The sequence below is a fragment of the Pituophis catenifer genome, unplaced genomic scaffold, assembly GCF_029215685.1.
Source record: "Pituophis catenifer annectens isolate HBS135680 unplaced genomic scaffold, rPitCat1.0.hap2 SCAF_1, whole genome shotgun sequence".
NCBI lineage: Eukaryota > Metazoa > Chordata > Lepidosauria > Squamata > Colubridae > Pituophis > Pituophis catenifer.
Genome location: NW_027256881.1, coordinates 314,439,720 through 314,450,599, shown reverse-complemented (window position 1 = coordinate 314,450,599; position 10,880 = coordinate 314,439,720).

Sequence of the window (10,880 nt, the reverse complement as noted above, 5' to 3'; positions counted from 1 at the left end):
TCAATATGCCAGTGTTTAAAAACTGAAATTAAAGTGGCTCAAAGGCCACTTTATCCTTGATAGACACACAGATAGCTGGAGAAGGCAATATCTGTGAGCATGAGATATTAAAACTCAAGAAATTGGCTTTGCAGTTAAGCCTCCTGGAGGTAAGCACTTAGACTTATATACCGCTTCATAGCCCTCTCTAAGTGGTTTACAGAGTCAGCATATTGCCCCAAACATCCTGGGTCCTCATTTTACTAACCTCAGGAAGATGGAAGGCTGAGTCAATGTTGAGCTGGTCAGGATCGAACTGCCAAACTTCTGGCAGTGGGCAGTTAGCAGAATTAGCCTGCAATACTGCATTCTAACCACTGCGCCACCACGGATCCTAAGGTGTGCAGAGCTTTAAAAGTCAGAAGGAGGCCACAAAAATTGGGTCCGTTAAGGTTGCAATCCTATAGCCTTTTATTTAAATCTAAGTCCCACTTATCCCCATAGGTTTCTATGGCAAATGTCTTTTGGAAAAAGGCTGATAATTTACTTATCTGTTAGGGTTTCAATATTTTAATGCTGTAAGCTGCCCAGAGTCGTTTCTATATGAGATGGGCCGCAAATAAATTTTATAAAGAAAGAAAGAAAGAAACTCATAGCCTTTAGAACAGCAAAGCTGGCTGGGGAATTCTGGGAGTTGAAATCCACTCATCTTCAAGTTGTCAAGGTTGACAAGCACTGCAGAAAAATCACCTGCTTGACCTTAGGCAAATCTGTAATTGTCCAGCACAGGATTTGACTCAGCATTCTCAATCCAAAGCTAACTTTAGAACAGTAAACTATGGGCTGGCTTTCAACAGGAAGAAGCAAAAGGTGAGAAAGTCTGATAAGCTATACTTATACAAAATTGTTGTATTGGTTACATTCTATTTCCCTCATTCTAGACCTCATTGTGCCAATTTCCTAAGGGTCTTAACCTAAAAGCAAATCTGTAGGAAGAACATAAACTAAACACTGGACAGATCATGGGAAGAGATTTCATATATAGGTTACATAATAAATAAATGCTGAAGTAGAGACAGTTATGGCACAGTCTTAATGTGGATTTTCATTTGCAAAGATTCTTCAGTGTCAAAGGCAATATACCTCAGAACATCAGTAGCTAAGGAACTCCGGTGTAGTAGACTGAATTTGTATTTATGATCTTAGCATTAACATCTCATAGACAGCAACTTGGCTACTATAAGCCCATGGTGTGCATGGGCTTTTAATGTTTTTAAAATGTTTTTATAATGTTTTTAATAATTTTTCTATGTTCATTGTTCGCATTATTTTTGCTGTAAGCCGTCCAGAGTCCCTTGGGAGTTGGGCGGCATAGAAATGCGATAAATTTAAATTAAATTAAATAAGGGAAAAAGATGCAGAATTACACTCATTCACATGGGGCTGCATCACTGTATGTGTGATGTACTCAAATTATCTCCTCTTCTCACATACACACTACCTTTCTGTCAGCAGAAGTAAAGTGGCTAACTGCAATAAATGAAAATACCCCAGATCCATTGGACTCCAGTGAATGAAAATTATGAAGGATGGTTTTTATTTTTTACATTTAAAAATAATGACTTTAGAAACAGGTGGATTTCAGTCAGTAAAACAATGGTTAAGAAAAAAGCTCACCCCCCCCCCCCGTGGCTCCTGAGGGAGGGGCACTCAGAAGCTCTTATTATGAGTCAGGCAGATTCATATTTGAGTAGGTGGTACATTAGGCATTCTGATCTCAGGTTTTAAAACATAATCTGTACTTTGAATTGTACAGAAATCAAATTAATATCTTGCTGGAGTAAGAATGGTAACACGAGTCAGGGCCCCAATAATTGCATTGGGATCAATTGCAGCTTCTCAGGATTCCTCAGGCACAACACTATATAGAAATTCCCATAATGAGACTCAGATCTTACAGAAGGGGTTTGGGTCACCATGGCTAGGTCAGCAAATGTTTCTTCTCAATTGCAAAATACATCTACTTTTTCATCTTTAACAAAAATAATAAAGATTTGTTCCATGCTGAGCCTAAAATCATATTCTTCCTATGTTGATAAAATGCTTGAACTGAAAACTGATTTAAGGTTATCCAACAATCCTGATCATTCTAAAGGATTACAAAAAGCTCTATACTTTGGCCTGGTTCAAAGACCACAAGAAGCTACCCTGTTTTCCCCAAAATAAGACATCCCCTGATAATAAGCCCAATTGGGCTTTCGAGCGCATGGCAATAAGGCCAAGTGCTTATTTTAGGGTTCAAAAAAATATAAGACAGGGTCTTATTTTCAGGGAAACACGGTACCATTTCTTATCCTCTGAACATCCCTTCTTTCTTAGTACAAGGAGAGGAGAATTATATTTGTTTGTTTGTTTGTGAACCTAGTGGTTTACTTGATTTATGATAATTTAATAAAAACTATCAAAAAGCAGTATGACAAAACCAAGGTCATTGACTATAACTATGCTATTAACTATAACATAGGAACTACTGTTTTCAGCCCACCTCTAATGACCACCTTGCCATGGGACTAAACAATATGTGTTGAATCTTCTAAAGTTTAAAAAGTTTGAATTGTAACACTCAGATGTCAATGGTTGCAATAAATAAAGCTATGAAGGTGTAATGCAGTTGTGCTGAAAAAAACCATCTGAAAAGACAGTTCATTGACTAGGCTGCCCTCCTTACCAGTGGTGGGTTTCAAATTTTTTTACTACCAGTTCTGTGGGTGTGGCGTGGTGGGCATGGCATGGCTTGGTGGGCGTGGCAGGAGAAGGATACTGCAGAATCTCCATTCCCACCCTAGTCTGGGACCAGCCAGAAGTGGTATTTGCCGGTTCTCCGAACTACTTAAAATTTCCACTACCAGTTCTCCAGAACTAGTCAGAACCTGCTGAATAGCATCCCTGGTGTAATGTAATTATTTATCAGATTTATACTCCACCTATCTCACTGTCTAAGTGACTCTAAGCAGTTTACATATAAATATAAAGTTATAATTTTGTGATAGCAAAACAAAAAACAGGGAAGTCTGGAAGTTGATTCATGGCAATTGGACTGCTTTTTCTTCTTCCGTTTAAATGTTTCACTCCAAGTAGTTTCTTAACTCAACTTCCAGACAATTCTACCTGGATGACTGAGAATCTACACAGGGAACCTTTTCAGTGGAGACGAAATCCAGTTGCACACATACTGCATACAGGCTAGTCTTTGACTTACGAACACAATTGAGCCCAAAATTTCTGTTGTTAAGTGAAACATTTGTTAAGTGAATTTTACTCCATTTGACGACCTTTCTTGCCCCAGTCGTTAAGCGAATCACTGCAGTTGTTAAGTCAATAACATGGTTGTTAAGTGAATCTGGCTTCCCTGTTGACTTTGTTTTTCAGAAGGTCACAAAAGGTGATCACATGACCCCAGGACACTGCAACTCTTATAAATACGAGTCAGTTGCCAAGCATTGGAATTTTGATCAAGTGACTATGGGGCTGCTGAAACAGTCATAAGTGTGAAAAACAGTCATCAGTCACTTTTTTTCAATGATGTTGTAACTTCAAACCTTCACTAAATAAACTGTTGTAAATCGAGGACTACCTGTATCCCACACATGATTTTTAATCCTGCATGGTTGAAAAGTGTTTGGACAATGCCTGGGTAAGCCAAACAGCTTGTTAAAAATGATTTCTAATAATCAGAGATGAGTTTTCAGTGCTGAACAGCTCCTTGCTGTGAAATATACAAAATAGTAAAAAGGTAAAATAAATTATGCAAAGTATCAGAAGCCAAGATAATTACTGTTCTTCAAGGGATGGAGGGAGATTAATTCTGAGTGCCAGGATTGTGCAGGCTTCAGAAATGATTTAAATTATTCATCTCTCTCCATAATGTAATTCTTAAGGCAGCTGCACCTTTTTACATGTGGAAGTTAGGGGTGGGGGGGGGAAAGAACCTGCTTTAATTAGAGGTGCTGTACTCATGTGATTTTAGTCCTACTAAGTGCAAACAAATCTGAAAATGTTTTCTTGGCTCATTCTTCTTACATTGAAATTATCGATTAACCTGATTAGCAATAGTGTGATATAGTTGTTGGGATGTTAGATTTAGGATCTAGGAGTGTCAAATTCAGGTCCTTCCCCAAGCATTGAAACTCGTATTGTGATCATAGCACCATTACTCCAGTGGTGAAATCCAATTTTTTTTTACTACCGGTTCTGTGGGTGTGGCTTGGTGGGCATGGCTTGGTGGGCATGGCAGGGGAAGGATACTGCAAAATCTCCATTCCCACCCCACTCCAGGGGAAGGATACTGCAAAATCCTCATTCCCTCCCCACTCCTGGGGCCAGCCAGAGGTGGTATTTGCCGGTTATTATTATTATTATTATTATTATTATTATTATTATTATTATTATTATTATTATTATTATTATTATTATTAGTCCAATTTATATGCCGCCCTTCTCCGTAGACTCAGGGCGGCTTACAATGCATTATAGCAATAGCCTGCATACTTTTATGTATATATCTGCTTATTAGGGCTTTGAGGCCCCCCTAAGCGGTGTTGTTCTATACAAAGCTGGCTTATTGCCCCCACAACCCGGGTCCTCAGTTTACCTACCTCGAAAGGATGGAAGGCTGAGTCAACCTTGAGCCTGGTGACATTTGAACACGCACTAATTGCAGGCAGCTGGCAGCTAAGTGCTAGCACTTAACAGCACTTAGTCCGCTGCACCACCGAGGCTCTCCAAACTAGTCAAAATTTCTGCTACCAGTTCTCCAGAACCTGTCAGAACCTGCTGGATTTCACCCCTGAATTACTCTCTCTCAACCCAATCTGTCCTAGAAGGTTATTGTGTAGGGGCGGGGAGGAAATGGATAAGAAGTGTTATATATGTTGCCTTGAGCTCCTGGAAGAAGGCAGGATATAAATTTCATAAGTTGTATCATCAAACATCTATCACTCTCAGCTAAATAAGGACACATTTTAATTCATTTCATAAATATAAGTACTATCATATTCATAGCATAATTCCCAGTGTATCTCAAGCAAAAGATTTTGGTGTGATACTGTGTGTCAAAGTAGTTATTGCAGGATTAAACAAGACAGAAGTTTATAATCATATAAAAGATGGCTAACGCATATAGATAAAGCTTCCTAAGTTTATGTAAAAAATAAAATTTTGGATGTACCTTTAAATTGCTCATTGTATATATAAGGAGGAAGATGGAAGAACCAAATCCTAGACTTCTAGTTGGGCAGCTTAACTTACTTTAAGGCCATTTCTGGGATGCTATGAGGATGCTAAGAGCAGTGGTGGCACAGTAGTTAGAGTGCAGTACTGCAGGCTACATCTGCTATCTGCCTGCAATTTGGCAGTTTGAATCTCACCAGGCTCCAGGTTGACTCAGCCTTCCATTTTTCCAAGGTAGGTAAAATGAGGACCCAAAAATCCCTGCTCCCCCCCCCCCATGCCCAGCTGAGCCGTACAATCATCAGAGGCTTTTTTTTTTACTTTTAAAAGCATTTTTTCTACAACCTCTTCCGACAAAAAAATGCTTTTAAAAGTAAAAAAAAAAAGCCTCTGATGATCGCGCGGCTCAGCTGGGATCATCAGAGGCTTTTCAAAGAATTTTTTTCTGCAACCTCTTCGGCCGAAGAGGTGGTAAAAAAAATGCTTTGAAAATTCTCTGACGATCCCAGCTGAGTTGCCTGATTGGCAGAGAGGCTTTTCAAAGCATTTTTTAAAAAGCCTCTCTGACGATCCCACCTGAATTGCCTGATCGGCAGAGGCTTTTCCAAGCATTTTTTTGCAATCTCTTCGGCCGAAGAGGTTGTAGAAAAAATGCTTTGAAAAATTAAAACAAAAAAAAGTTGGCCACGCCCACCCAGTCACATTACCCCACCAAGCCACGCCCACAGAACTGGTAGTAACAAATTTTACGTTTCACCCCTGGTGCATATGTTATACACAAATCTGTTTCAGTGAGAGGCGTTTGCATTTTGGAAGGTTTCTTTGAAGTTCAGGAAAACTACTAAAGTTAGAGCTGTGATCTAAGTATGATATTTTCCTGTAAATCATGGCATTATTATTTAAATCACACCTTCATCATTTCAAGCTCAGTTATCTTAAAAAAAACTATAAGGAAGTTTATGCTCGTGTGCTGTTTCAAATATCTAAAAACAGTGGGACAAAAAGAAATAACTTAGCCAGCATGGCTCACTGATACCACCTACAGCTAAATGAAAAACGAATCATATGCTTCCAGTCTAAGAAATAAGAAAAAGAGATCCCGGTTGCCAGCAGAGTGGGGGGGGACGACTTATTTTTTAAACCCACAACCCTAAGTTTGTGACCACAAAGGGAAATGCTAACTTTTTTCCTCCCTAACAGGAAGATACAAAAATATACTCATTGTGAACATTCTTATGATGCCTTTGCTGACTACCAATCTCCAAGGTTTCACAGGAAAGTATTTACACCTTAAATTCAATATGTACGTTGTCAGTTTTCCAGGGCACAGAGGATTAATTATTTCTATAAATGTAAATGCAGGTGTGACATTGTCAACCTGATAGGAAAATGTAAAAAAACAAACAAAACAAACCTGGCTTTTTCACACCAGCAAGTTAACTGCAAAGAAAATATTGCTATCTTGAAGTGGCATCTCTGCAGAATGGGGGGGGGGGGAAGGAAAGAATCCCCCATATGTATGCTATGGATATTAGATTCTCTTAATGTTCTAGTGCGGAACATTAGCTCAAACCATTGGTTATGCCATGTAACTCTCATTTGAGAGTGGGAAAAAGATGTGCCTTCTGATATACATGCATGTGGAAGTGAAGGAAGACTACAGCAGTGTGCAGCGGTAGCCAAAAGAGCCAATGCAATCCTAAATTGCATTAACAGAGGGATACAATCAAGATCAAGTGAGGTACTAATACCACTCTATAAAGCCTTAGTAAGACCACATCTAGAGTACTGCATCCAGTTTTGGTCACCGCACTATAAAAAAGATGTTGAGACTCTAGGAAAGTGCAGAGAAAAGCAACCATGATGATTAGGGGACTGGAGACTAAAACATACGATGAAAGCAGGGATGGATTCTACTTACCTTTACTACTGGTTCGCAACAGGATCGTGTGCGCGCGCTCGCTTTGCTCACCCGTGCATTGCTTCTGCACATGCGCCTTGCTTCTGCACATGTGCAGAAGCTTCTGTGCATGCGCAGATCACTGATGATGATATGTGGGGCCTCCCACCAGTTTTACTACCAGTTCTTGCGAACTGGTCCAAACCGGGGGCAACCCACCATTGGATGAAAAGTTACAGGAACTGGGCATGGCTAGTCTAGTGAAGAGAAGGGCCAGGGGAGACATGATAGCAGTCTTCCAATATTTAAGGGGCTGCCACAGAGAGGAAGAGGTCAAGCTATTTTCCAAGGCACCCGAAGGCCAGACAAGGAATAATGGATGGAAATTGATTAAGGAGAGATTCAACCTAGAAATGAGAATTTTTCTGACAGTGAGAACAATCAACCAATGGAACAGGTTGCCTTCGGAAGTTGTGAGAGCTTCATCACTGGAGGCTTTCAAGAAGAGATTGGAGTGCCATTTGTCGGGTGTAGGGTCTCCTGCTTGGGCAGGGGATTGGACTAGATGACCTACAAGGTTCCAACTCTGTTAATCTGAGTAAAATATATGTGCATAATTACTGTGTGTACAGTTGTTTTTCCATGTCACATACTTTCAAGAGAATGAAACAACACTGCATAAACTAGTCAACCTAAATCCATTGGTAATCAGTAATGGACAACAGTTCCCTCAACTCTCTGGGAGAGACAAGAATCCTGTTCAGAAAGGCAAGGGTATTAAAGACATGGACTTTCTGAGGAAGCTACGTGAGAGCAAACAAAGACAAAGCAGAATATGCAAGAAAAATAAGGAAACAGGTTTTGCAAATCTCTAGCATTTAAAAGTATTCAGATGTCCTCTTTTAAATCCTGTTGTGGCACCTGAGATCATACGGATTCTGAATTATTTGTTTCTTAGCAAGGATTGTTAATGCCAATCTCTTTGCTCAATATGCCTTTGCCTTTGTAGCAGTCCCTCTACTTATTATTGGCTCTGTAGCCTAAAAAATATGGCAAGTATAATTTGCATCTTTGTTCTTTCATATATTACAAAGATAAAATCTAAAAGAAAAGCACACTTTACAAGTGATCATTACACAGAGTTATGCTCACCCACTCTTTTTGTCTTCGCAAGGCTAAAGGATACACTATTTACAATATCAGTGCTAAGCAATGCCTCCAAGCAGATGAAGCTAGAATGTACAGAACTCCTACAGTTTCCTGACTTCCATTCTCACTCTTCCAGTAAGTAGAATGCAGTTCTAAACCCTGAAGATATGAAATGAAGATCGGCCAAATCAGATTTTGTATTTTTAAATATGCATACATATCCCATTTGCATAGAATGCCACAGTAAAGTTCTAAGTTACTGTTGACAAGCAAATTTGCTGATAAAAATGGAAGCTTGAAATTCTAGTTTGTCTCCCTTCTCTAAAAATAATAATTTATAGTTTGTTATGGAGTCTGACTTGTAAAAGAAGCAACAATTTAGGATCTGAGACCAAATATAATGCTTAACTTGTGGCTTTTTAGATCAGCAGCTCCTCATGGCTCATATCCTTTTTTTTATTTGCTCTGGAAATCCATAAACATAGTTACTCAATGCAAATATAAAGTAAAGCTATATTAGCTGTAGCTTCTGAGGTTTTCTGTGCTTGTACAAAGTGAAAGAAAATGAGGAATTGGGACATTTTTTGAATTCTTAAATTGGGTTTTGTTCATCTGAATGCGGCCATTAAAACATACTGTATGCAATTCCCCAACCCCTTCCAAACAAAACATATTCATTTTTTAACAGAACTGCCTGACAATTGTTTTTGGGTGCACAATCATGACTAGATTTAGGTTTGCAACTATGCAATGTATGAAAGGATTTTGTAGACAAATCATTTTCTTTGACCTTTGATCCTCTTCTATAAAATGGGGACAGTCATTTTCTGACTGGACTCTAGAGCTGGGGCATATTGAAATAAAAGCTAATGATAGTAATTCATCTATACAATAGATGAAATATGAACAATGGCAATGTACAGACATGCAATTATTTTAAAGATATTCCTATGAACAGCTCCTTTTTTTAAAAAAAAAAAATTAAGCTAGATCAATATATTATTTATACGCTTGGTGTAAGAGAACCTGTATCCTGCTTTCTTCCTCTTTTTTCCACAATGGCTTCTACCCCCTTTGTTTCAGCTGCCTTGTATCCCAGGGTAATCTAATGCATATTAGAAGATTGACACACTAAGGTCATTTTAGTTTGTTGCCCTGTATGCAATGCAGAATGGCAGTTCTGGTTTCTGACTGAAAAGGTAATATGCTAATAGATTTATATTATCACCACCACCATCATCATCAATTGATTGGTTGACTCAGCCTTCCATCCTTCCGAGGTCAGTAAAACGAGGACTCAGATTGTTGGGGGCAACATGCTGATTCTGTAAACCGCTCAGAGAGGGCTGTAAAAGCACTGTGAAGCGGTATATAAGCCTAAGTGCTATTGCTATTCTCATCTTCATCATTACCATCCACTTTAACTTTGTTAAACCTTCGCTTCCACACCATTTCATAAGATAAATTATTACCAGCTAGAAAACACTTCGCTTAACCAGAGGGAAACACCTGCTGCTTTAAATTTCAAGAGGGAAAAAAAAAATAAACTACTGGGAAAAGTGAAATAACCGGATCCTACAAGTTCTGTTTCTACTCCAGAAAGGAAGTCTCTGCCCTCTTGAATGGGAAGAGCTGACTATAAAGGAGGCTCAGCTCAAAAAGCGACAGACCAAGGCTCGACTAACAACCCGTCTCCTCCAGGCTTCTCCTCTGTCCCACCCTCCTTTCTGCCACCAGTCTGTGCACGCCCAGGGTTGCTCCTCGGACAAAAACGTTTTAGCGCAGGAGCTCCCTGCCTTCAAGACTCCCCCCCCCGCAGCTGTCTTTTCCTTCCCTCCTTCCCCAAATTTTGCATCAAGCGGGGGTCCCGTGCTTGGCGTTTTCCTACCTTCGCCCATCGGGGAAAGAGAGGGAGAGAACTATACAGTAAAAAACGCCTGGGCGGAGTGGATGTGATCTCCCGTTAGCCACCGAGCCGGAACAGCTGCATAAGAAGAGAGCCTCCTCGCCAAGATCTCTCTCTCTCTCTCTCTCTCTCTCACACACACACACACACACACACTCTTCCTCTATCTCTCCCTTTCTTTCTCTCTCTCTCTCTCTCCCTCCCCCTCCCTCTTTCCTCCCCCCCCCAGGGACCCTGCTTTTGCCACCACGCCCTGTGTCCTCTGAGGGCCCCAGAGCCACTCTTGGGGGTGGGGGGCTCCTCTTGAGCCCCCAAGAGAAAACACCAGTCCGACCCTTCCCACGTCCTTTGGTCCCTGCAGTCTCTCAACTCCTTCCCTCTCGAGTCTTTCTCCCCGCCGCCACCGTAAGGAAGCGCCCGGCTGCCCCGCGTGCCCTCCACGCTCCCTTCTTTCTGCCTCCGAGCCCGGACCCCTCGTTTGGCTCCCCCATCCCGCCCGACGCTTGCTCGGCCACTGTCCGGACTTCCTTCCCTGCTTCGCTTTTCCCAGCACCTAAATGCGATGAACCTCCCTCCCTCCTCCTCTTCTGGCTGGCTGTGAGGGCATTCCCGGCTCCCCCTTCCTTCGGACGTCCCGTCGATGGGTCCTTTATCCGACCGGCTCGCGTGCCGCGGACCGGTGTGCCCTACAAATTCCCCTGGAAAACGCGGGCGGCG